This window comes from Lissotriton helveticus, chromosome 2_1 (assembly GCF_964261635.1).
Source record: "Lissotriton helveticus chromosome 2_1, aLisHel1.1, whole genome shotgun sequence".
NCBI classification, from domain to species: Eukaryota; Metazoa; Chordata; class Amphibia; order Caudata; family Salamandridae; genus Lissotriton; species Lissotriton helveticus.
The window spans coordinates 394,669,426-394,691,138 of NC_136059.1; the positions used below are offsets into that span (position 1 = coordinate 394,669,426).

The 21,713-nt window shown below is 45.2% G+C and overlaps 1 protein-coding gene and 1 long non-coding RNA gene across 12 annotated transcripts in view; one reads left to right on the plus strand and one right to left on the minus strand.

The window, feature by feature from the left end:
- The window catches only part of GHR (growth hormone receptor), a 1,023,550-nt gene that overhangs the window by 535,348 nt on the left and 466,489 nt on the right, over positions 1–21,713 (plus strand). The gene's annotated exons all lie outside the window — the stretch shown is intronic.
- LOC144819361 (uncharacterized) lies at positions 3,912–5,070 on the minus strand. The gene is made up of 5 exons (XR_013607316.1): positions 4,943–5,070; positions 4,761–4,836; positions 4,602–4,660; positions 4,426–4,483; positions 3,912–4,338 (listed from the first exon to the last, which is right to left on the minus strand). It is a non-coding gene; the product is annotated as an uncharacterized LOC144819361 (long non-coding RNA).

A 21,713-nucleotide genomic window follows, 5' to 3' on the forward strand; every position in this document is an offset into this window, starting at 1 on the left:
GAGTACGATACGAACAAGCGCTGACGGACACGGGTCGCTCGTAGACCCATTGAAGTCAAAAGGAGCCTGTTGTATGCCGCGTACATAGGCTCCCATTGATTAAAAAAGTATACTGCGCACAAGGGCGCCCCCTGTAGCGGGGATGCGTTTGTGCCACCCGCACCGTACATGCATGTGTAGGGGACCCTTAGCTCCCCCCCCTGTGATCGACTCATACGACTACGGGTGAAGGGGGTCCGGCGCAGACCCCCGAAGTCCACTTCCTGGAGAGTTTACGTGTCGGAGGCTCTGACTTGATCCGGCTGTCCGAATCGTGCATCGTACTGGCTCAGTCGGAAATCGCCTTCATTGCATGGCACGGTTTGCTTACGGGCGAGACGTACGGAGCGGTTCGGACCCGGAATCGATTCGGACGCCGATTTCCAAATCTGTTTCCAAAAATAAAATTTAGAAGAAAGCTCTCCCCATACTGAACAATTTTATAGATGCCTCTCAATATTCATGCTAATTTTTAAAGTAGTTTTGTTAGTTTGACCAAAGAATTAGATTGCGCCTGTGTGTTGACCTGGTTTCCCTTGCCCCTGGTGCACAGGCAAGCAAAGTTCAGGAGAGATGCATGACTGACAAGATATCTTTATTAATCTATGGAGGGAACAACTGTCAGAGTCATCCTACAGATGCCTTGAGTCGTCTGGTACCTAAATGTCCCTTGTTTTTTGGCATGGCAGGTTATCAAATGGCAGATACTATGTGGAGCACATCTATCCATCTGGCTCTACAGTGGCGTAGCTAGACCTACTGTCACCCGGGCGGCCCCTAAGTTTGCCACCTGGTGCAGATAAGAGCGGGGGGAGGATTGACTTGTTCCAGGAGGAGAGGGGATGGAAGATTGACAGACGACTTGCTCGTAGGGCATGGTGGTAGTCGAAAGACACAACTTCCTCACCTCTGCCACCCCCAAAAAGAGTGCTGCCCAGGGTGGAACGCCCACCCCCAACTTCCCACCCATCCCAAATTACGCCACTGTGGGTCTGTGCCTCCACTACATATATTTAAATCACTACTGTTGCACAATTTGTTTTTGATCTGACATCCTCATTTCTAACCCTTAATGTGTATAAACTGCACAGATTGCCAGGTTGTTTTGGCGAAGAGTGTGTAGACCTGTGGGTAGAGATCTGTTATCAATGTGTGTACAGCCCTTTCAGCCTCTCTCCTCCCATGAGCTGTACAAATGGAAAACCTCCTTCTCTTGACATTGGCGTTTGAGGACTGGAAGATTACATAAACTTTGCAATAGTGTTAAAATGAGATAATGCTCTTTTGCACCGTTTTTCATAAGGGATACAAATAAATATGTTGTCTTTTTGATCGGTTTATGCTGTAAGGAATTGACAAAGACCCTTTACTGTCAAAATCTGAAAAGCTGAAACTAAATCTGGTGCAAAATATGTTCGCTTTCTTTTTCTTATTACGAGTGCAAAGTAAAATGGATAATAAGCAACGTAATGTATAATATATGTTTTGCTTTGTCTCCTAATCCAGGCTCTTGCTGCCCTGTGCAAAATATTTATTTTACGCCGGACTGGATTAAGATTTTTTTTCTTCACTATTACACAAGCCTCAAAGTGTTGCAAAGGAGCCTTTGCTTAATTTTGCCTCTTTAAGGTCCATGTAATCTGCCCACCGATGGTTGCTCCGTGAGTCTCCTGTATGGCATTTACCCGTAACCAGCAAGGGTCCGCTGCTGTTAGGGTCTGATTATCTACATGTTTTTGCGTTTAACAGCAGTACTAGTATACCAGTATACCTGTAGACCAATAGCACCTCAATTCTCAACATTGCGCCTATGATTTTAATTACAGCCGCAGCACTTCTTTAAATGGCTCCTGCGAGTTTAATTACAGTACTAGCACTTCTCGGTAGGACTGCATTATTTGGAATGAGATGGTAGTTGCCTTTTCATTAGGGTGGTTATTATTTTCAAACAGCACAGTGGTGTAGCTAGACCTTTTGCCACCCATGGTGGCGCCAGCGTTTGCTACCCCGCGGCAGGCACGTGTAGGGGGGGAGTTGCTGGTGACTCCTGCGTTTGCCGCCCTGTGATGGCCGCAGGTAAGGGGGGACAAGTTAGAGTGGTGGGGAGGCCACCGCCCCCCAAAATGCCCTGTGACTCCTGCAGGTAAGAGGGGTGCTGGCACCTAACGGACGAACAGTAGGGTGACTAACCGTCCATAAATTTCACGGACTGCCCGTAATTTGGGCCTCTTGTCAATTGTCCGTAAGGGTTCTTCCATGGACAACTTTTGTCCATAATTTCAGACATTTGCATGAGCTGCCCCCTGCAAGCAGCCTGTAGCTCTCACTGCAGGGGGCAGCTCAAGCTCCTGCTGTGATCTGTGGCCTGCAGCAGCCCCTCCCTAACCTGGCACAGACTGCTATCAGGCCCATTATCATTCTGTATGCTGGCCTAATTATCATATACAGATTGATAATGGGCCTCCCTGCCCAGTGACAGCATTTGGGATCTGGTGTTTTTTCCGAGTGGGGGTGTGGGGGAATGTAAGATCTGAGAAGTCTTCAGCTGTGATCTTTTTCTTTTTTTTTTTAATATGCAAACCCAGGTGTGTTTCACTCTCATACACAACAGATGCAGTGAGTGCAAGGTTCTCTCAACCTAAAATAAACTTATTTTGACTTGTGCTTGTGTTGGTTGTCTATTTACTTATGCACTATTGCGCGACTTCCTCTGATATGTATGCAAAACGTACCTTTTGTCCTGAATTTTTTGTCCTGAATTTTGACCCTTTGTCCTGAATTTTTGCTCTCACTGTCCTGAATTTGCACCCATGCCAGTTGGTCACCCTTCCGCATAGTTTAGAGTGGGGAGGCCACCGCCCCCAAAACTTGTGCTGCCCGGGGCAGCCTGCACCCCACCCTCTCCTTGCTACACTACTGGCTTTACATTTACAGGGCAGTACAACTTAGAGACAAAAGTTGTTTTATGTACATTTAGTGGCATATAATGAGTACTTATTAGATAGGCTGCTGTTTGCATAATGGGGCAGTGCCAGCTCCTCTCTTCGGGTCCCATAGTGTTGAATGGGACAGTATGAATACTTCTCAGAACAGCAGCTTGTTGTTGATTGGAACCAGTGCTTAATTTGCAAACTCGTGAGTGCCAAGGCTCTCATCATCAGTAGGGCACTGCAACTTGCACCGCCCATTGCCTATGCCAGCAATGGCAATGACAATACCAACACAACTACTAACCATCACACTCCTACAGCTGTGACAATTCAGACTATTCCAGGGTCAACAACTACAGACTTGGGTGGCATTTATTAGTCATTTTTAATGTACATTGAATTAATAAACAACTGTTGTGTCCATCTGTAAATTGCACAAACAGAGCTACCATATGGCAGACTGTTATTAGTGGCGGTGTCTACAATTACATGTCGGCGCTGGTTGGAATACTACTAGTCTGTCAGAGAAGGATTACTGCGCATTTTATTGCATGTTACCCGCACTCTTAGCAAACTGTTGTACCTTTAATCTCACTTTTCATTTGAGCTGCCTTACTTTTAGCGGAACAAATAAGCCATTCTATGCAGTGCTGCTGCTGTTGAATAGGATCTTGCCAACACTGTTACGTGGGCTGCCAAGGTTGTAATACGATTGTTTGAGCCCATCTGTTGTAGCAGCTACAACTGTCTGTCTGCTGTAGGACCTTCACTTCTGGCCATACATGCACGTACTACTACCAAAAATGGGGATGGCTCTAATCAGTAAGGCTGAGCACAATATAACCTCATAACATCAACAATTGCCAGTACTGCTAATCATTCAAAAAATGATTTGTTCCAAAATGTATACTACATACACATTTGAAAGCTCATAAGTCGCTTTTATTTAAATTTTTCATTTATCATATAACCAAAGGAATTTTTAGTACATAATCAAGACACAAAGGAAAACAATTGACATCAACAATGATTCGGGGGACAAGTAAATCAATATTCACACACTCAATCACTCATAAAATCATCATTCCACATTTTTTCACATACACACATCCTAATTTACATATATACACCGCAACAATAGGAATGAACCTATGGAGTAGCAAACAGTCTGCCAAACAGTCTAAACAATATTTGGTACTAAAGGATAACTCACCAATACACAAAATTTAGACATTTTATACTTTTTTTACATGTATCCAATGTAGTCAAGACCAATTCTTTTCAAAAATAGGTATATTGTGGCAGCACCGACAGTCTACGTGTTTCGAATCCCAAAGATTGTAGGGATTCTCATCAGGACCATAGAAATCTGAAACAATAAAAGGAACACAATGGTATCCTATTCTTCAACAAAAAAGTGCCAAGTGACAACCACCATTCTCTAGCTTCAGCTTACCACTCTCAATTTACACCAACAGATGGAAACGTGCGTTTTTTGTGTCCCCAAAGGAGTTCTATAGATGTAAGGAAAAAAACAGAAAAAAGGAAGATATATAATACCACTCCTCCTACTCCATTCATTATTTCTCTTTACTACAGAGGGCCTTTATCATATCAAAATCAAAATCTTACCTATATGACCTTTTGTGTTTATGATGGCCACGTGATTAATACGTTTGCTGGGTCACCATCTAACATCAAGGAGATAAAAGAAGGGTTCCCTTAGTATTCGTTTGTAAATCTGTGCCACAAGGTCCCTATTATTGAGACAACAGACTATAAAAGTCTTACCTCCTTGCGCCCTTTGGCGAGGAGTCCTTGTTAAACAGACCCGACTCTCAGTATGTTCAATGGTGGGTCCCCGAATCTAGAACAGGTGAAAAGAAAAGCGCAATCTTGTTGGCGCCATTCCTCTTTCAGAAAACACCCCCTAAAAACGTCCCAAAGTGTCCAGGTACCGGTGCTCCTCTTACCGATTAAATCGAGTCTTCAGTCAGAATCTCAAACTCATTTCAGCGTTCTCCGAGGTCGAATGCTGCGCGCCCAGTAGTGACGTGCTGTGCGACCTCTACAGTCATGATGGGATTTGTAGCATCCTTTGGCCCGCGCATGGGCGGTGAATTCTTTCCCCGTTACTCTTTTCAAAGAAACGCACTTCTTAGTTGTTCCACTATAAAATTCAAAAGTGAAAATTAATTTGGATTGTTGACCTAAAATAGAAATGTTAATTCAATTTTATAATATAGCTTTCGCGCTTGCGCGACTGATTTATTTCATGGGCTCAGATATTCTCCATTATTCAAGTCAAGTGACGAATCTGGAAGACTGTGAAACAGCGATGTCCCCAAAGCTTGCGCTGTCAAATTCTGGTTTGTTTTAACCTTTTAGTAGGTTTTGGAATGATGATTTTATGAGTGATTGAGTGTGTGAATATTGATTTACTTGTCCCCCGAATCATTGTTGATGTAAATTGTTTTCCTTTGTATCTTTATTATGTACTAAAAATTCCTTTGGTTATATGATAAATGAAAAATTGAAATAAAAGCGACTTATAAGCTTTCAGATGTGTATGTAGTATACATTTTGGAACAAATCATTTTTTGAATGATTAACTATACATGCACGATCAGTCTGTGTATATATAATATATATAATATATATATATATGTTAAAGCTGCATAAAAATAAATAAATGGTGTGTTGTGCTAAATAATAATTGTGCTCTACCTTAAATGGGCAATATTGCTGCTGCTGAAGAGGGATGCAATAATTTTTAAATGAATGTATCAGCACAGAGATCTGAAATTTCTGGAAACAACTTAAGACCTTTTTGTTTCAGTCATAAATCATTTTCCTTCTGGACTTGCTGACAGTGCTCTCTAGGTCACAGGCGCAGAGATACTCCTTCGGGAGTTGATTTGAGCGCGTTATAAACCTACAAATTAATAAATAAATATGCATTTCATTGGCACAAGATCATATTTGAAGTTTGTTTGTGCTTTTAAAGAGAAAGCAATACTTCTACAAAGCTGGGTGAGTATTTCTCAGAAGAGACCCTTACTTTATTTGAATTTTACAGGCAATTCCAGCAGGGCGCTCTAAATGGATTTGTTCAGTAACTTCTCAGCAGTGATGTGGTAAGAGTGTTTGTGGTCACTACCAACAGTGCATTTGCTATGAGTTATCTTAGCCTTACTTTTATTGGGGCCGACCTCTGCTTTTCAGCAGGATAGGATGCTTTATTGGGATTATACAGCAGGGTTGTTGGACGTTTATTTGGCTTGTATTGCTTCTGCTCTAGAGTTATATTTTCAGTTCAGTTTCAGTTTCATACGTCTTTATTCAAATTATTTCATCATAAAAGACAGAGATAAAAATGGAATCTATCATCATCCATTGGTAATTAAAACCATTAATAATAAAAACAGTCTCTCATAGCATTTCATTGTAGAGCTAGATGTTTGGGCCCAAAACACAATTGTCAACCGTAAAAACTCCACAAGTTAATGAAAAAACAGAATATAATTACAACATATATACCATAATTAAAATCTAAGACGTACAAAAGCATACAAAAGTCTAGGTTGGATCAATATTAAAACAGCTAAATAATTTTACATTGGTTGCTTAGCTCTAATTATCCATGACCAACCCAGGAACTTTGCTACTGCTATAACCTCTGGTTCAGTTGTGTCAGCCCTCATAATCCGCAATGCCTCCATCCCCACCCGCGTACTCATGTTTTTACATATGGGTTTTAGCCACTTACTGCGGGTGGCTGAATAAGCAGGGCAGACAAAGAAGAAGTGACCAAGTGTCTCTTTTTGGTCCTTTGAGTTATATTTTATTCAGGCAGTAATGCAGGAAGTTATTTAAAGGTAGTGACCATGATGCCAAAAGGCACAAGGCAGTTATTCCACCACTACATGCATGTGGACATTTTAGCCCAGAAGCAACTTATGTGTGCATGGCAGGAGCCACTTCAGGAGAAAAGGATCCATGATAAGAGGTCCACCAGGCTGTGCTGGCATGATAGACCTGTTGTCACGTTTCCTGAGGTTGACTGCCAAAGTGTGGTGGTAATTGTGTCCCAGCACGTAGCGGATATTTCAGGAGATTTTCTGTTTGGGACCGCCATTCTTTCTAAGGTGGTCTTTCACAAAGAGCAAAATGGAGGAATGCCAACAGAGGAGCAGGCCTAAATTGGACTGTCCTTCCACCAGCAGTGGTAGTGCCATATTCTCAGAAGCAGTGTTAAGCTTTAATAGGAATGTCATATTATCTGTGGTTTCTACTGTGCTAAATCCCATTGGCCTCAAAGCATCAGAAATTAATGGCTTCCTCTGCACCGTTCATTAGCCTAAAGGAGAACAGAACAGCGTGTGGGCCACATCCTCACACACATGTGAACTCAGCTCATTCAAATAACTGGATCTTTGAATATCCACAAGCGGTGATGAGTTCTTGTGTTGAACTCAACGAGTATGTGACGCGTGACATTTTTGATTACGAAATGCAATGAAATTGCAAGCTTGCATTGATGGGTTGCGTTTTTCAGGTAAAATGCTTTCAATAGTAACAGAATATTAGACTCACAGAACCACTTTATTCAACACTCCAATCTTGAATACATTATTCATACAACCACATACATGGAGATCTTGCCCGTTCAAAAACGGGCAAGCATAAACACTTTCCAAACTACTCATCCATCAATACTCCATTATTGTGTCCTTCTATATAATATACAATGAATGTACTTTTAAAGAACATCCTTCTCATACAAATGCACAAACCAAAAATAATGACACAGGCGTATTTTTACCTCTGACCAACTACAAGTGCCCTCCTGCCTGTAAGTGCTTAAGACTCCTACTTTCTCCTCATCCCTCCAAATGTCACAGCTGGCATCTGAACCATATGGGCCACCATACTGAGGCTTCTCCATCCCTAACTCAAGTCCTTTGAGGTACTCCCCAGAACTGAACTCCATTACACTTACCTTTCCACATTCTCAAGCAAGCGCGTCCCTATCCTCCTGGCCATTTCCCTGAACCCCAGTCTCCACAAAAAGCTCTGAGGTGATCAAAGTGTGGCTTTTCTTTTTTCCGGATACCAAATTACATTTAGTAAACACATGGTTCGAGGCATATGGGCTGCAGATGGTACATTTATGAATAGATCGCCATCTGGTGTTGGGCTCGGATGATTGCACTTTGTTTTTCTTCTGGAGAAGTCTTTGTCGTCATAGGTGACTCCTCCTCTCGGTGTTAGTGCGCATGGGCATCGGCTCCATCCTTAGATTGTTTTGCCATAGTAGGGTTAGATGGAGTAGTGTAGTATAGTACATAAAGATATGCCCATGTAAATGTATCTAAATAAGATAATGTTGGGACAGACACAGGTTTCCGGGGAGGCAGGGAGGGCATGTACCACTCTGCAGCCCTCTATGCCAAGAACAGATGCATACTGGTAAGTAGCATATTCCGTTCGAGGCATATGGGCTGCAGATGGTACATTTATGAATAGATTGTACAGCAGTTACCTCCCTAGCGGTGGTCACCAGTGTCTGTCGCAACTGTCTGAAATAAGAGTTTTTAATACAGCTTGGCCCACTCTGGCTTGTTGTGCAGCCTGTACATCAACACAGTAGTGCTTTGTGAATGTATGTGGTGTAGACCAAGTTGCTGCTCTACATATGTCATCTAGGGGAATGTTCCCTAAGAATGCCATAGATGCTCCTAGTTTTCTTGTGGAATGAGCTCTAGGAGGAACAGTTAATGTTCTCTTTGCTTTAATGTAACATATTTGTATACATCTTACAATCCATCTTGCGATGCCTGCTTTAGAGATAGGATTGCCCTTATGTGTTGGGGAAAATGCTACAAATAGTTGTTTAGTTTTCCTGAAGTCTTGTGTTCTTTCTATGTAGAAGTGGACGAGTCCGACGTCGAGGAAATCGACGTCCAACAAACCGTGAGTGACGACGTCCCTTTACCGAAAAACAGACCCCGCACGGTGTCGACCCCGCCCTCGAGCCCGGTCAGACAACCGAAAAAAGTTTCCAACGCCCCGCCTTCGAGCCCGGCAACGAAACAGAAACCGAAACACTCGGTCCCCCATCATAGTGGTTCCGGTTCCGATAAACCGACCACATCGACACCGAAGCACCAGGTCAAGGAAAGCTCGAAGTCGAAGCAGTCCATGTCGACACCGAAGCACGCTTCGGCGCCGAAAACACCCTCGACACCGGGGACATCTTCGATACCGAAGAAATCGGATCCGAACAAAACTTCGGCACCGAAAATACAAATGGACATTTCAAAGAAAAAACACCTTTCGGAACCGAAAACTGCGGTACCGACACAGGAACACGGAACGGATCCTAAACAAAAGACTTTGTTTATTGACCCAAAGACTGGCAAGGTAGCCACAGAACTACCTAAAAAGAGGAAACATGAACATTTGGATGACAAGGCTCATCCAAAGAAGAGAACAATGGGGACGAATACAACTCCTCCCCCTTCTCCCAAACCTCACACACCATCTTCGCCTCTTCCTCACAATAGGCCAGATATTCCTCCCACACGTCCATCTACACCTACAACAGATGGAGAGAGTGACACAGGGGAGGGGGGACACCCTGGGGATGATGAGGACACAATCCCAGAGGAGGCAGACCCATGGGAGGAGTATAATGTGGGATCAGGTAATGATACCGACCTTGAGTCATATCCCTCAAAACCTTCACCTCCTGATGACAATACTGGGTTTGCACAACTCATTACTAGAGCAGCAACATTTCATAAGGTAGACCTACATACAGAACCTCAAGTACAGGACTTCTTATTAGAAACACTACCTACTGCACAAAGAACATCAGGAACACTACCAATGCTAAAGGGCCTTCTCAGTCATACATCAGAGATATTCAAAGACCCAGTGAGGGCTAGGGTATTGAACCCAAGAATTGATAAAAAATATAGGGCAGCTCCAAAAGACCCAATATACATTAAGGGACAAATTCCTCTAGACTCACTAGTGGTCACAAACGCTCGCAAGAGAGCAAACTCTTTATCTACAGGAGAAGCTCCACCTCCTGACAAAGAGTCTAAACTAATAGATGCCTCTGGCAAGAGAGTAGCATCTCAAGCGGCAAACAGTTGGCGCATAGCTAATACGCAAGCACTACTTGCAAGGTATGACAGAGCGCATTATGATGAGTTAGAAACACTCATCAAACATCTCCCTAAAGAACATCAAAAGAGAGCAGATCAACTTATACAAGAAGGGAAGTTAATTACTAACACCTCAATAAAGTGTGCCCTAGACGCGGCAGAAACTGCGGCAAGGTCGACAAATACAAGCATCATGTTAAGGAGACATGCATGGCTCAGAGTGTCAGGGTTCAAACAAGAGGTACAAACATCGTTACTGAACCAACCTTTTGATGGGAAAACACTTTTTGGCACAGGGACAGATGAGGCCCTAGAAAAGATGAAAAAGGATACAGAAACGGCTAAATCAATGGGAGCATTGCAACAGCCGACACAAAGAGGTTCCTTTCGTAGATCCACCTATAGAGGAGGATCCAAAAGTACAGGTACAAACCAACAGCAAACCTCTTTTACACCTACATCACCCAGAGGTAATTCTAGAGGTGGATACAGGGGTAACAACAACAAGGGTAGAGGTCGCGGAAACAACAACAACCGCAACTCTCCAACCCCAAAACAGTGACTTCATAGAGCTTCCCCCAGACCATATAACACCGGTAGGGGGACGCTTATCACAGTTCCTACCTGTCTGGGAAAACATCACATCAGACAAGTGGGTAAGACAAATTATCCAACATGGTTATTGCCTAGAACTCACAGCTACCCCACCAAACATCCCCCCCAAACAGCGTCCAATGAAACAAGATCACCTGACACTATTAAAACAGGAAGTAATATCACTGCTAGAAAAGCATGCCATAGAGAAGGTTCCACAGCACCAACAGGGAACAGGAGTATACTCCCTATACTTCCTAATCCCCAAAAAGGACGGGTCTCTAAGGCCAATACTGGACCTAAGACCTCTCAACGCATACATAAATTCGGAACATTTCCACATGGTCACGCTCCAACAAGTACTTCCTTTACTGAAGAAAGGGGACTTTCTTTCTACACTGGATCTAAAAGACGCTTACTTTCATATCCCTATTCACAAAGCCCACAGGAAATACCTCAGGTTTGTGGTAGAAGGACAACATTATCAGTTCAAAGTCCTTCCATTTGGTGTCACGACGGCACCAAGGGTGTTCACAAAATGCCTGGCAGTGGTAGCAGCTCACCTAAGAAGACAACAAATTCATGTCTTCCCATACTTGGACGACTGGCTAATAAAAGCCAGGTCGCAAGAGGAGTGTCTGCAACACGCACAAAAGACAATTCAGCTACTACACCAGCTAGGGTTCACGGTGAACTACACAAAGTCACACCTACAACCAAACAAGGTTCAACAATATCTGGGGGCTACTATAGACACAGAAAAAGCCAAAGTGTACCCCAACCCAGTCAGGGTCCAAGCAATGCTTACAATCATTCAGAGATTTCAGCCACAACACTCACTAACAGCAAGAGTGTTCATGCAGCTATTAGGCATGATGTCATCCTGCATACTGCTAATACCATATGCAAAACTACAAATGCGTCCGCTACAAGAATGCTTAGCGACACAGTGGAATCAGGCTCAAGGGCAGATTACGGATCTGGTGTTGGTAGACGACCGCACACACCGCTCTCTGAAGTGGTGGAACAGAACAAACATTACCAAGGGGCGGTCGTTCCTAGAGCCAATTCCACAGGTGACAATAACAGCAGACGCATCGCTCACCGGATGGGGAGCACATATGGACAAGTACACAGTACAAGGAAGGTGGAGTGTGCAGGAAAGAACACTGCACATCAACTATCTAGAACTACTGGCAGTGTTTCTAGCATTGAAAGCCTTTCAGATACATGTTATCCACAAAGCAGTCCTGATCAGAACAGACAACATGACAGCAATGTATTATATTCAAAAACAGGGGGGGACGCACTCTCTCCAATTATCCAGACTAGCACAGGAAATTTGGAGATGGGCCATTCCTCAAAACATCTATCTGTTAGCCGAACACCTACCAGGAGTTCAAAACCAGATAGCAGACATCTTAAGCAGACAGTCGGAACAAATACACGAATGGGAACTGCACCAACAAATACTGCAGCCATTCTTCCAAAGATGGGGACAACCAGAGATAGACCTATTTGCCACTCATCAGAACGCAAAATGCCAAAGCTTCGCGTCCAGGTACCCACATCACCTGTCGCAGGGCAATGCGTTATGGATAAATTGGTCCAACAAATTTGCATACGCTTTTCCCCCTCTACCACTAATCCCATTAGTGGTCAGGAAACTGCAACAACATTCAATGACCATGATACTAGTAGCACCCACGTGGGCAAGACAGCCGTGGTTCACCACGCTCTTGCAACTCTCACAAGTGCCACATCAAAAGCTACGAATTCTACCCATGCACCTTACACAGAACCATGGAGAAATAATGCACCCAGATCCAACTCAATTGAACTTAGCGATCTGGCTCCTGAAATCCTAGAATTTGGGTACTTAGATCTCCCCCCAAATTGCATGGAAATAATTAAACAAGCGAGACGTCCAACCACCAGAGCATGCTATGCAGCTAAGTGGAAGAGGTTTGCTATACACTGTACTAATAACAATATCAACCCTCTAGACGTATCAACAAGGGAGATTATTTGCTACTTATTACACTTACAGCAATGTAATCTAGCGTACACATCTATCAGAGTACATCTAGCAGCTATAGCAGCATACCTACAAAACAGGCAGCGCATATCACTGTTCAGAGTACCAGCGATAAAAGCATTCATGGAAGGTCTTAAAAGAGTCATTCCACCAAGATTACCACCTTCCCCAGTCTGGAACCTCAACGTAGTACTCACCAGACTAATGGGGCCACCCTTCGAACCTATGCATAGGTGCGAAATACAATTCCTTACATGGAAGGTGGCATTCCTTATAGCTATTACCTCACTCAGAAGAGTAAGCGAATTACAGGCATTAACAATACAAGAACCATTCCTACAGTTACACCAGAATAAAGTGGTTCTTAGAACAAACCCAAAGTTCTTGCCTAAAGTAATTTCAGCATTCCACATCAATCAGCCAGTGGAATTACCAGTCTTCTTTCCAAAGCCACAGACGGTGGCAGAAAGGGCTCTACATACACTAGATGTTAAAAGAGCCATTTTGTACTACATAGAAAGAACACAAGACTTCAGGAAAACTAAACAACTATTTGTAGCATTTTCCCCAACACATAAGGGCAATCCTATCTCTAAAGCAGGCATCGCAAGATGGATTGTAAGATGTATACAAATATGTTACATTAAAGCAAAGAGAACATTAACTGTTCCTCCTAGAGCTCATTCCACAAGAAAACTAGGAGCATCTATGGCATTCTTAGGGAACATTCCCCTAGATGACATATGTAGAGCAGCAACTTGGTCTACACCACATACATTCACAAAGCACTACTGTGTTGATGTACAGGCTGCACAACAAGCCAGAGTGGGCCAAGCTGTATTAAAAACTCTTATTTCAGACAGTTGCGACAGACACTGGTGACCACCGCTAGGGAGGTAACTGCTGTACAATCTATTCATAAATGTACCATCTGCAGCCCATATGCCTCGAACGGAATATGCTACTTACCAGTATGCATCTGTTCTTGGCATAGAGGGCTGCAGAGTGGTACATGCCCTCCCTGCCTCCCCGGAAACCTGTGTCTGTCCCAACATTATCTTATTTAGATACATTTACATGGGCATATCTTTATGTACTATACTACACTACTCCATCTAACCCTACTATGGCAAAACAATCTAAGGATGGAGCCGATGCCCATGCGCACTAACACCGAGAGGAGGAGTCACCTATGACGACAAAGCCTTCTCCAGAAGAAAAACAAAGTGCAATCATCCGAGCCCAACACCAGATGGCGATCTATTCATAAATGTACCACTCTGCAGCCCTTCATGCCAAGAACAGATGCATACTGGTAAGTAGCATATTCCTTTTTATTTAAGCATGCCTAAATTAATAGTACTTTTCTTTTTTGCTCATCGTATAGAACCAATTACAAAAGCAATAAAGTGAAGGAGTGCACAGAAGATTGGAATATTCAGTGGTAAATTATATTTTTGCTATATTATGAGATCTGAACTAGATTGGTCAGGGCTAACAAAAAATGTAAATGAGAATTAAATAGTTTGAAATATACTGGAAGGACACCTCATCTAAAGTACAGTGATGTTTATCTGCTACCTACCTGTGTCAAACACTGTCTGAGCTTTAGCTCTAGTATTGCTTTTTCAATAATGTCTTTCTGCCCTCAGCATGTATTCTGTACTGCATCACACCTTCTGCAAGTCCTTTCTAACTTTAAGGGGAGTTGCCATATTTGTCTCTATTTTATTCAGTTCCCACGAGCCTTGGCCGCCCCTCACCCATCCGTGGAACAGGTAATAGTCTCCACGGAGAACCTACTTAACCACAACAGAGCCTGTTATGGAGTGAGTTTTTGTTGATTATAAAGCTTCCTTCCAAGAATAAAAATCAACTTCCTCCTGCAGGAGTTGTATTGACTCACATTTGATTTAACGCGAAGGAACTCACACTGCTATCCCTCCCACAGACTTGTCAGATATTTGAGAAGCACCATGTCTAGAGGTCTTGACCACTTAAAATTAGTCTTCAGCAAGTCTGTTCTCCATTTATTCTGTTAATTAAAAATCCCTCCAACAAGCTGTTCGAGCCGTATGTTGTGGCATCAACACTTCATCAAGGATCAACTGTTGCATTGAGTTACAAGGCAAGTAATTGATGCATCATTCAAATGAGTGCCCTGTAGCTGACATGAGTGTACTGAAATAATCAAAACATGAATACACTACTTGAGGATAAAGGTATGCAAATGATACAAAAAGTGAATGCTGTTAACCCCTTGTACACTCACTCACCCAATTGTGCGTGTTTTCGTACTTGGATGCAAACATTGAGGCAGCGCAATCTAGCGACATTCTAGTGACATTATATGGGACAATGCATCTGAGTGTTAGCCAGAAATAAGTCTTTAATATTGCAACTAAGTTCACAGAACAAATGTCAACATACTGAAAAAAGTAAGATATTTATACAACTCAATACATATTGTGTTGATTTAGACATTGGGTATGCAGCAGTTCGTTACGATCAGTCACATGCAGATGCTAACGCCAACACGCACGAAATCCATGTTGTTATTACTTTCAGTACAGGAGCTGTGAATGTGTGGAGGGTGTAGGCCGTGGAATGGTAAAAAAGCATGGAGTGGATGCCACTGGGCACTTAAAAAGATTTAGGCTATTTGACACTGCCCTGAATGTAGGATGGGGATCTGACCAGCATAAGTTCAGATGCAGGTTTTTCTGTGGTTGCTTCATTGCTTTTGAGGTCTGTTCAACCCATACAATTGTACTCAAACCTCTCTCAATGATATACGTTGTGGATTATGGATGAGCAGTTGAATTGATGTAGGTCATCCATAATGACTTTTAACAAACTCGAGAGTGCTGTGCAATATCATGCCACACAAATAATTAGGCATGATAACCTTCAGTTATGGCCTCCTTTTGAATTTGCGGATTTTAATCATTTTATAAAGTTATGCTAAACATCAGGTAGTTTTTGTTTGAGGTTCGTGAAAAACGTGCCTAAATAAATCTGTTTTCAGAGGTGTCCTGAAGTGAAGTGGTTGTGTCTTGTAGTAAAAGGGCCTGTTCGAAACTGCCACATATTTTGACATACGGCTCATTTTGTGCCCCCATGCTTGCCATCTCTGGTGGAAGGCACATAGCACACATCCATGATCTACCTCTGTTTGAGATATAGGAGGCACAAAAGATTTACATCTTGCTTTGTCACAAGACTTCAGAAACATCCTTCATGAGTTTACTGTAGTCCTTATCCAAGAGCATCTTGTCGTATGGTACTGCTGAACCAGGACGCCAAATGATTTTATCCTGACCCTTTGGGTGTTCCTTGATTTGGCCTTATGAACATACCAACTATAAGCAAGTACTTGAGTTGGAGGGATTACCCGATGAAGTTCGTCTTGACAAGCTCGGTGAGCAAACATTGCTTGTGGACTCAATTCAATAATCATTTAGTATACCCTCCCATGGTTTATTGTCAACAGCTCTGAAGCTGGGCAATTTTGCAATGTTTCATATTGTTTAACCATTTGTTGACCTTTAGCGGAAACACATAGGTGGTGGGACCTGGTTTGTCCTCGGTGATTGTGCTATGGAATATCAAGGCTAGGAATATCGAGTATAGATTTACCATTCTTAACTCCGCATCTATGAGCCTTGAAGATATATAGATCGTCAAGGTATATAATGTGGAGCTTGATATAGAAAATATATACTTGCTTACCTTTCAACATTTTGTCCTTGAATATTGTGTCCACAATATTTGGGCCATCGAGATTCCTACAGAGATATTCTGAGGGTGCGCCGTCCTTGGCCATTTCTGCTGAAATTATATTATAATAGCATTCTTCAAGTGTTAAACTATATTCTGGTAGAAGTTAAAAACCTGGCTTTCTAACATAACAGTGCTGCTCTTATGCTCGTTGCTAGCATCCTGACTCTGATGCGCCTACCACAATTACACTCCTCTATAACTATTTTTCATGGAAGACTGAAGCCTCATACCCTTTCATAAGATGAACAATACCTTTTAGGTATCCTTTTAATATAAAACTTCAGAGAAGCGAGCTTGGTCCACCAGAATAATTGAAATAATTGTGTAATGAACTGCTTGACTTCATGATCCAGTAAACATTTGAATGTGATGCCAGAAGCTAAGGGGGAAAATGTTTACTGTTAAGTGCTGTAGAACATATTTGCTAAGATCATTTCTCCAACGCATACAAAATGTCTTTGTCTTCGAATCAAGCCCCAAGCATGATGCAAGTGTAATTTTCGCTTTGGTTTGAAAAGTAAAAACCATTGTGATAAATGTTGCTAGTTCCTGTAAGCCTTTTAAAGTGTGTTGATTTGTTAATTAAGACTTGATAGCTGTAATAGTCATACATGCACTCTCCGCCTTAACACCCACCCAGACGACCCCACAACCCACATGGCACACCTACACTTCCAGATCCAGACCAACCAGAAAACCCCCCTCCATGGCACCCTCATCTACAGACCACCCAACCCTGCGCTTCATTCACCAATGCCATCATCGAGTTCATCACACCAAAGGCCCTCACATCCACAGACTACATCCTACTCGGAGACCTCAACTTCCACCTGGACAACCACAATGATCTGACCATCTACTCCCTCCTAGAGAACTTTGCCAACATAGGACTGAACCAGCTAGTCACCACCCCAACGCACACAGCAGGGCACACACTCGACCTCGTCTTCGCCACAGGAAACAGCATCTCTTACAGCAGCCACACCACAGAACTTCTCTGGATGGACCACCACTTTATCCACTTCTCCTTCAACAAACCCAACGCATCCAAGCACGCCTACCGTTTCACCAGCAGAAGCTGGAACAAGATCACAGAGGACCAGCTCACCACCGCCCTCAACAGCACCTCACCACCTTCAACCTCAGACGCCAACACCGCAGCACGCAACCTTCACCAATGGATCACAAACTGTGCAACACCCTGGCCCCCTCAAGAAAGCCTCCGGCAAACACATCAAGAAAGCAAGCTGGTTCACTCCTGCTCTCCAAGAATCCAGATGCTCCTGCAGAAGACTCAAAAGACATGTAGGAGCCACAAAACCCCGGAAACCCACACCGCCTCAAAGCAGCCACCACTGCACACCACCACCTCATCAAAAACACAAGGAAGGGGGCATGGCCAAGATGACCGAGTAGGACGTGCCTGCTCATCGCTCCGACACCTGGCATGGGCCCAAGCCGAATAGCAGCTCATAGCGGATTCCCAGACGACGTCTCGGACCTCGCTACGGTCCGGTACAGCGGGAACTCTGAGAGCGGTACAGCGCCGGCACTTTGTTTCAGCGATCGGCGCCCTGGGTCCGCTGCCTACCCTGCGGCCGAGCTAAGAGGTGCGTGGGAGCGGTTGCACAGTCCAGGACAGAGCCCAGGAGGGGTCCCTTGAGTGTCCGTGTTTGGCCCTGGGGAGGAGAGGAGACGCGGTGAACCCGCTACCCGCAGGAGTAGTTGGCGCACCTAAGATGCGACCTCGGCTGCGGAAGGAAGAAGTAGTGCGGCCCTTAGCTGGGACTACTGGAGGAGATGGCTTCGCCGACTCAGGCAGGTGAGCCCACGTGTAGCAACTGCAGGCCCCTGGGAGCATTCAAGATGCTGTGACTCTCACCCCCCTGCACCTTTGGGAGACGCGGGGCCGAGTGGACTGGGGCCCGGGCCTACAAACACCTGAAGGTGGCCAGAGGTGTCAGTGACTAGGCCGTTCGCCTGACTTCCTGGAGGGTGCCAACCCCCTTGGCCAGTTGGGTGCCCCTGTCAATCTCCCCACGGAGAGGTGCACCACGATTTACGCAAGCGCGGGCCCTGATCAGCAACACAGGGAGGAGCTTGAGACCTCTCAGAACTGGAAGGTGGCGAGAGGCCGATCTGGCCAGGGTGCGGCGCTACCTGGGGCCTCCAGTGTCGCAGCCACTGCAGGGCCTGGAGCTAGAGGAAGACACCACGGGGGCAATCCTTGTGGCCTCTGGGGAGTGGGCTGAAGTGGAGTACTACGGCGTAGCCGCGGTGTAGCCCCGCCAAGAAGATATGCCTAGGGAACCACGTGCTGGAACCTGCGCGCCGAGGCATCGAGTTTCAGGCTCCTGGGAGCACGACTGGCAGCGGCGATAGCTTGAGCGGCTTGGAGGGGAGTCTAACCGGTCCCTGGTGCTTCTATTCTCGTTCTGTATAACATCGCTTCCCAACCGCAGGCAATGGCCACCAACAAATCCAGGAAAGACAGATCGATAAAGGACCTTCTACTCAAGGACCGGGCTGGAGGGGCCGAGGCATATACGGCGCCGTGCGGTCCCCTGGCGGGACAAGGCCCAGATGATCCAGAGGGGCCGGTCTTGCGTCGTGTCTTTGAATCTCTCTTTACAGACCTCACAAGAGAATTCCATACCATGAAAAATGACCTGACCACAGAAATCCGGGAGATGCGCAGAGACATAGATTCGGTGGGAGAGAGAGTCGATGAGCTGGAGACCCAAAGAGTCACACGAGACGAAGAGGTGACACAGCTTCAGCAAGAGGTCCTGCGTCTCCAGGACCAGCACTTAGATCTCCAAGCTCATGCAGAGGATCTCGAAAACCGCTCCCGCCGGAACAACATCAGAATCCGGGCGGTTCCTCAGGGGTCAGAGGGGCAAGACATTGAGGCCTTCGTTGTGGAACTGTTTCATCATATCCTGGGGGGTCCTCTGGAACAAAGGATCAAACTGGACTGGACACATTGTGGGGGCCCAAGAGACCAGCGACTGCCCCCCTCCTGATATCTTAACATGCGGGTATGACTTTCAGCTTAAAGAACGCATCCTACGGGAGGCGCGGGCCAAACACCCCATATACTTTCGCTCCTGCAGGCCTTTTCTCTTTCAGGATCTGGCGGCCTCTACCTTGCAGAAACGGCAGGAGCTTTGACCCGTAATTGCGTTTTTGCGTTCCAAAGACATTTCCTATTCCTGGGGTCATCCTTTTCGGCTCCTTTTCAAGTGGGAGGGCAGGCTTCGCCAGGCTGTGCTGCACTCTCTGTCGGAAGACTCAAATACAGCGGACTGAAGTATTCCGGCTCTGGTAATAACAGCTGCAATTATACAGAGATCCATATTGTTTTAATTGGCTGGGCCCTGTCCGGCGTGGAGGTGGCTGGGGGCTCCTGCTATCCAGCTCGCGTCTCTCCACAGGGCAGAATGTCTGGTACATTTGTGGACTTCGCAAGTTAATGTTTTCAGTTGTAAGTTCTCTGTTGTGGGTTTCTGGGTTCACTCCTCCTCCCTCCAGCTATGATGGGTTGATAATATCTACACTTTGTACCCTATATTCGCTTTTACAGGTCTGGGGCAGTTTTTCATAGCACACCCCGAGGTCTCCTCTCATGTTGTCCGACATTAATATCCTGTCCCTTAATGTTAAGGGGCTTAACAACCCTAACAAAAGGCGGGCCGTCTTGTCCTTCCTTGAAAACTCTGACGCTCATATCTGCCTGCTTCAGGAGACACACCTTCTGCCAACTGATACACATAGATTGAGGTCCAGGGCCTTTCCTTGTCAACTGTTCTCTTCTCGTACCTCTAAGATTGGGGGGGTGGCGATCCTGGTCTCTGCTAAGTTCCCAGGTCAGATAGGTAGCAAGCAGGCCCAGATTAAGGGTAGACTTCTGGCACACACCTTCACCCTGGGCACACACACACTCACTGTAGCTACTGTATATGCTCCTAACGAAGGCCAAGAGGGATTCATCACAAGCTCACTGGCCTCCCTGACAGAACTGTGCTTTTAGGGGGGGTTTTAACATGGCCTTTGATGGCACAGTGGACTGGTTGGGCAGCGATGGTGGCAGACTGGGGCCCTTTCTGGGGATGGGAGAAGTCTCCTGGCAGAGGCTGAACTCACAGACATCTGGCGACTGTGACACCCATGGTCCAGAGAATACACCTTTTACTCACATCCCCATAAGACATATGCCAGGATTGACTATGTACTCTCCTCTGACACACTGACGCAGGAGATACGAGAGGTAGAGATCTTCCCTGCCCCTTCTCTGACCACTCTGCAGTGCGGATATCCCTGTCCTTGCACCAACGTCGGCCCACACGTAGGTTCTGGCGCTTGCGTGAGACCATGCTACAACGCCCCTCGGTGGTACAGCAAATCCAAAAATGCATGACCGACTACCAAGACCTCAAATGACTCCCCTACCATCTCTACGACGACCTTTTGGGAAGCATTAAAGGCGGTGGTTAGGGGGGAATTCCTGGGCAACGCATCAGCTCACAAAGACAGGAGAGAGAAATGGGAGCAACAATATGAAGGGAGGTTGACGAACTGGAGCGAATCCACCAGCGGACAGGGGCACCCAGAGTCTGGAAGCCGCTTAAGGCAGCCAGGGCCCAGCTAGCGGGATTGGATGTTGAGCGGGCTGAGTATGCAGCCCTTCGCCTCAAACATGCATTCTATGTGGGGGGGAGATAGGTGCGGGAGGCTTCTCGCTAATAGATTACGCGCACAGCGACAAGCGTTCCGCGTTACTGGGATCTGGGACCAGCAGGTAAAGGAATGCAACACCGATCATGAGATTGTGGATACGTTCCGGCAATTCTATGAGACCCTATTCACGGCCCAGACTATGAAGATGGTCCGGCCCACTACTTACAGGGGGTCGCCATGGCTAAACTCTTACCGAGCCAGGCGGAGGAGCTTGAAGCTCCCATCCGGTTGAAGGAGGTCATCTCCGCAATCTCTCGCTTGAAACTCCATAAGTCACCAGGCCCAGACGGATTCTCCTCCGTCTTTTATAAAAACAATTGTGCAGTTATGGTCCCGCTATTGGTGCGGGTATATAACTCGATCAAGACTGCCCCTGCCGCCCCTCTCCCACCCTCTATGCTGGATGCAAAA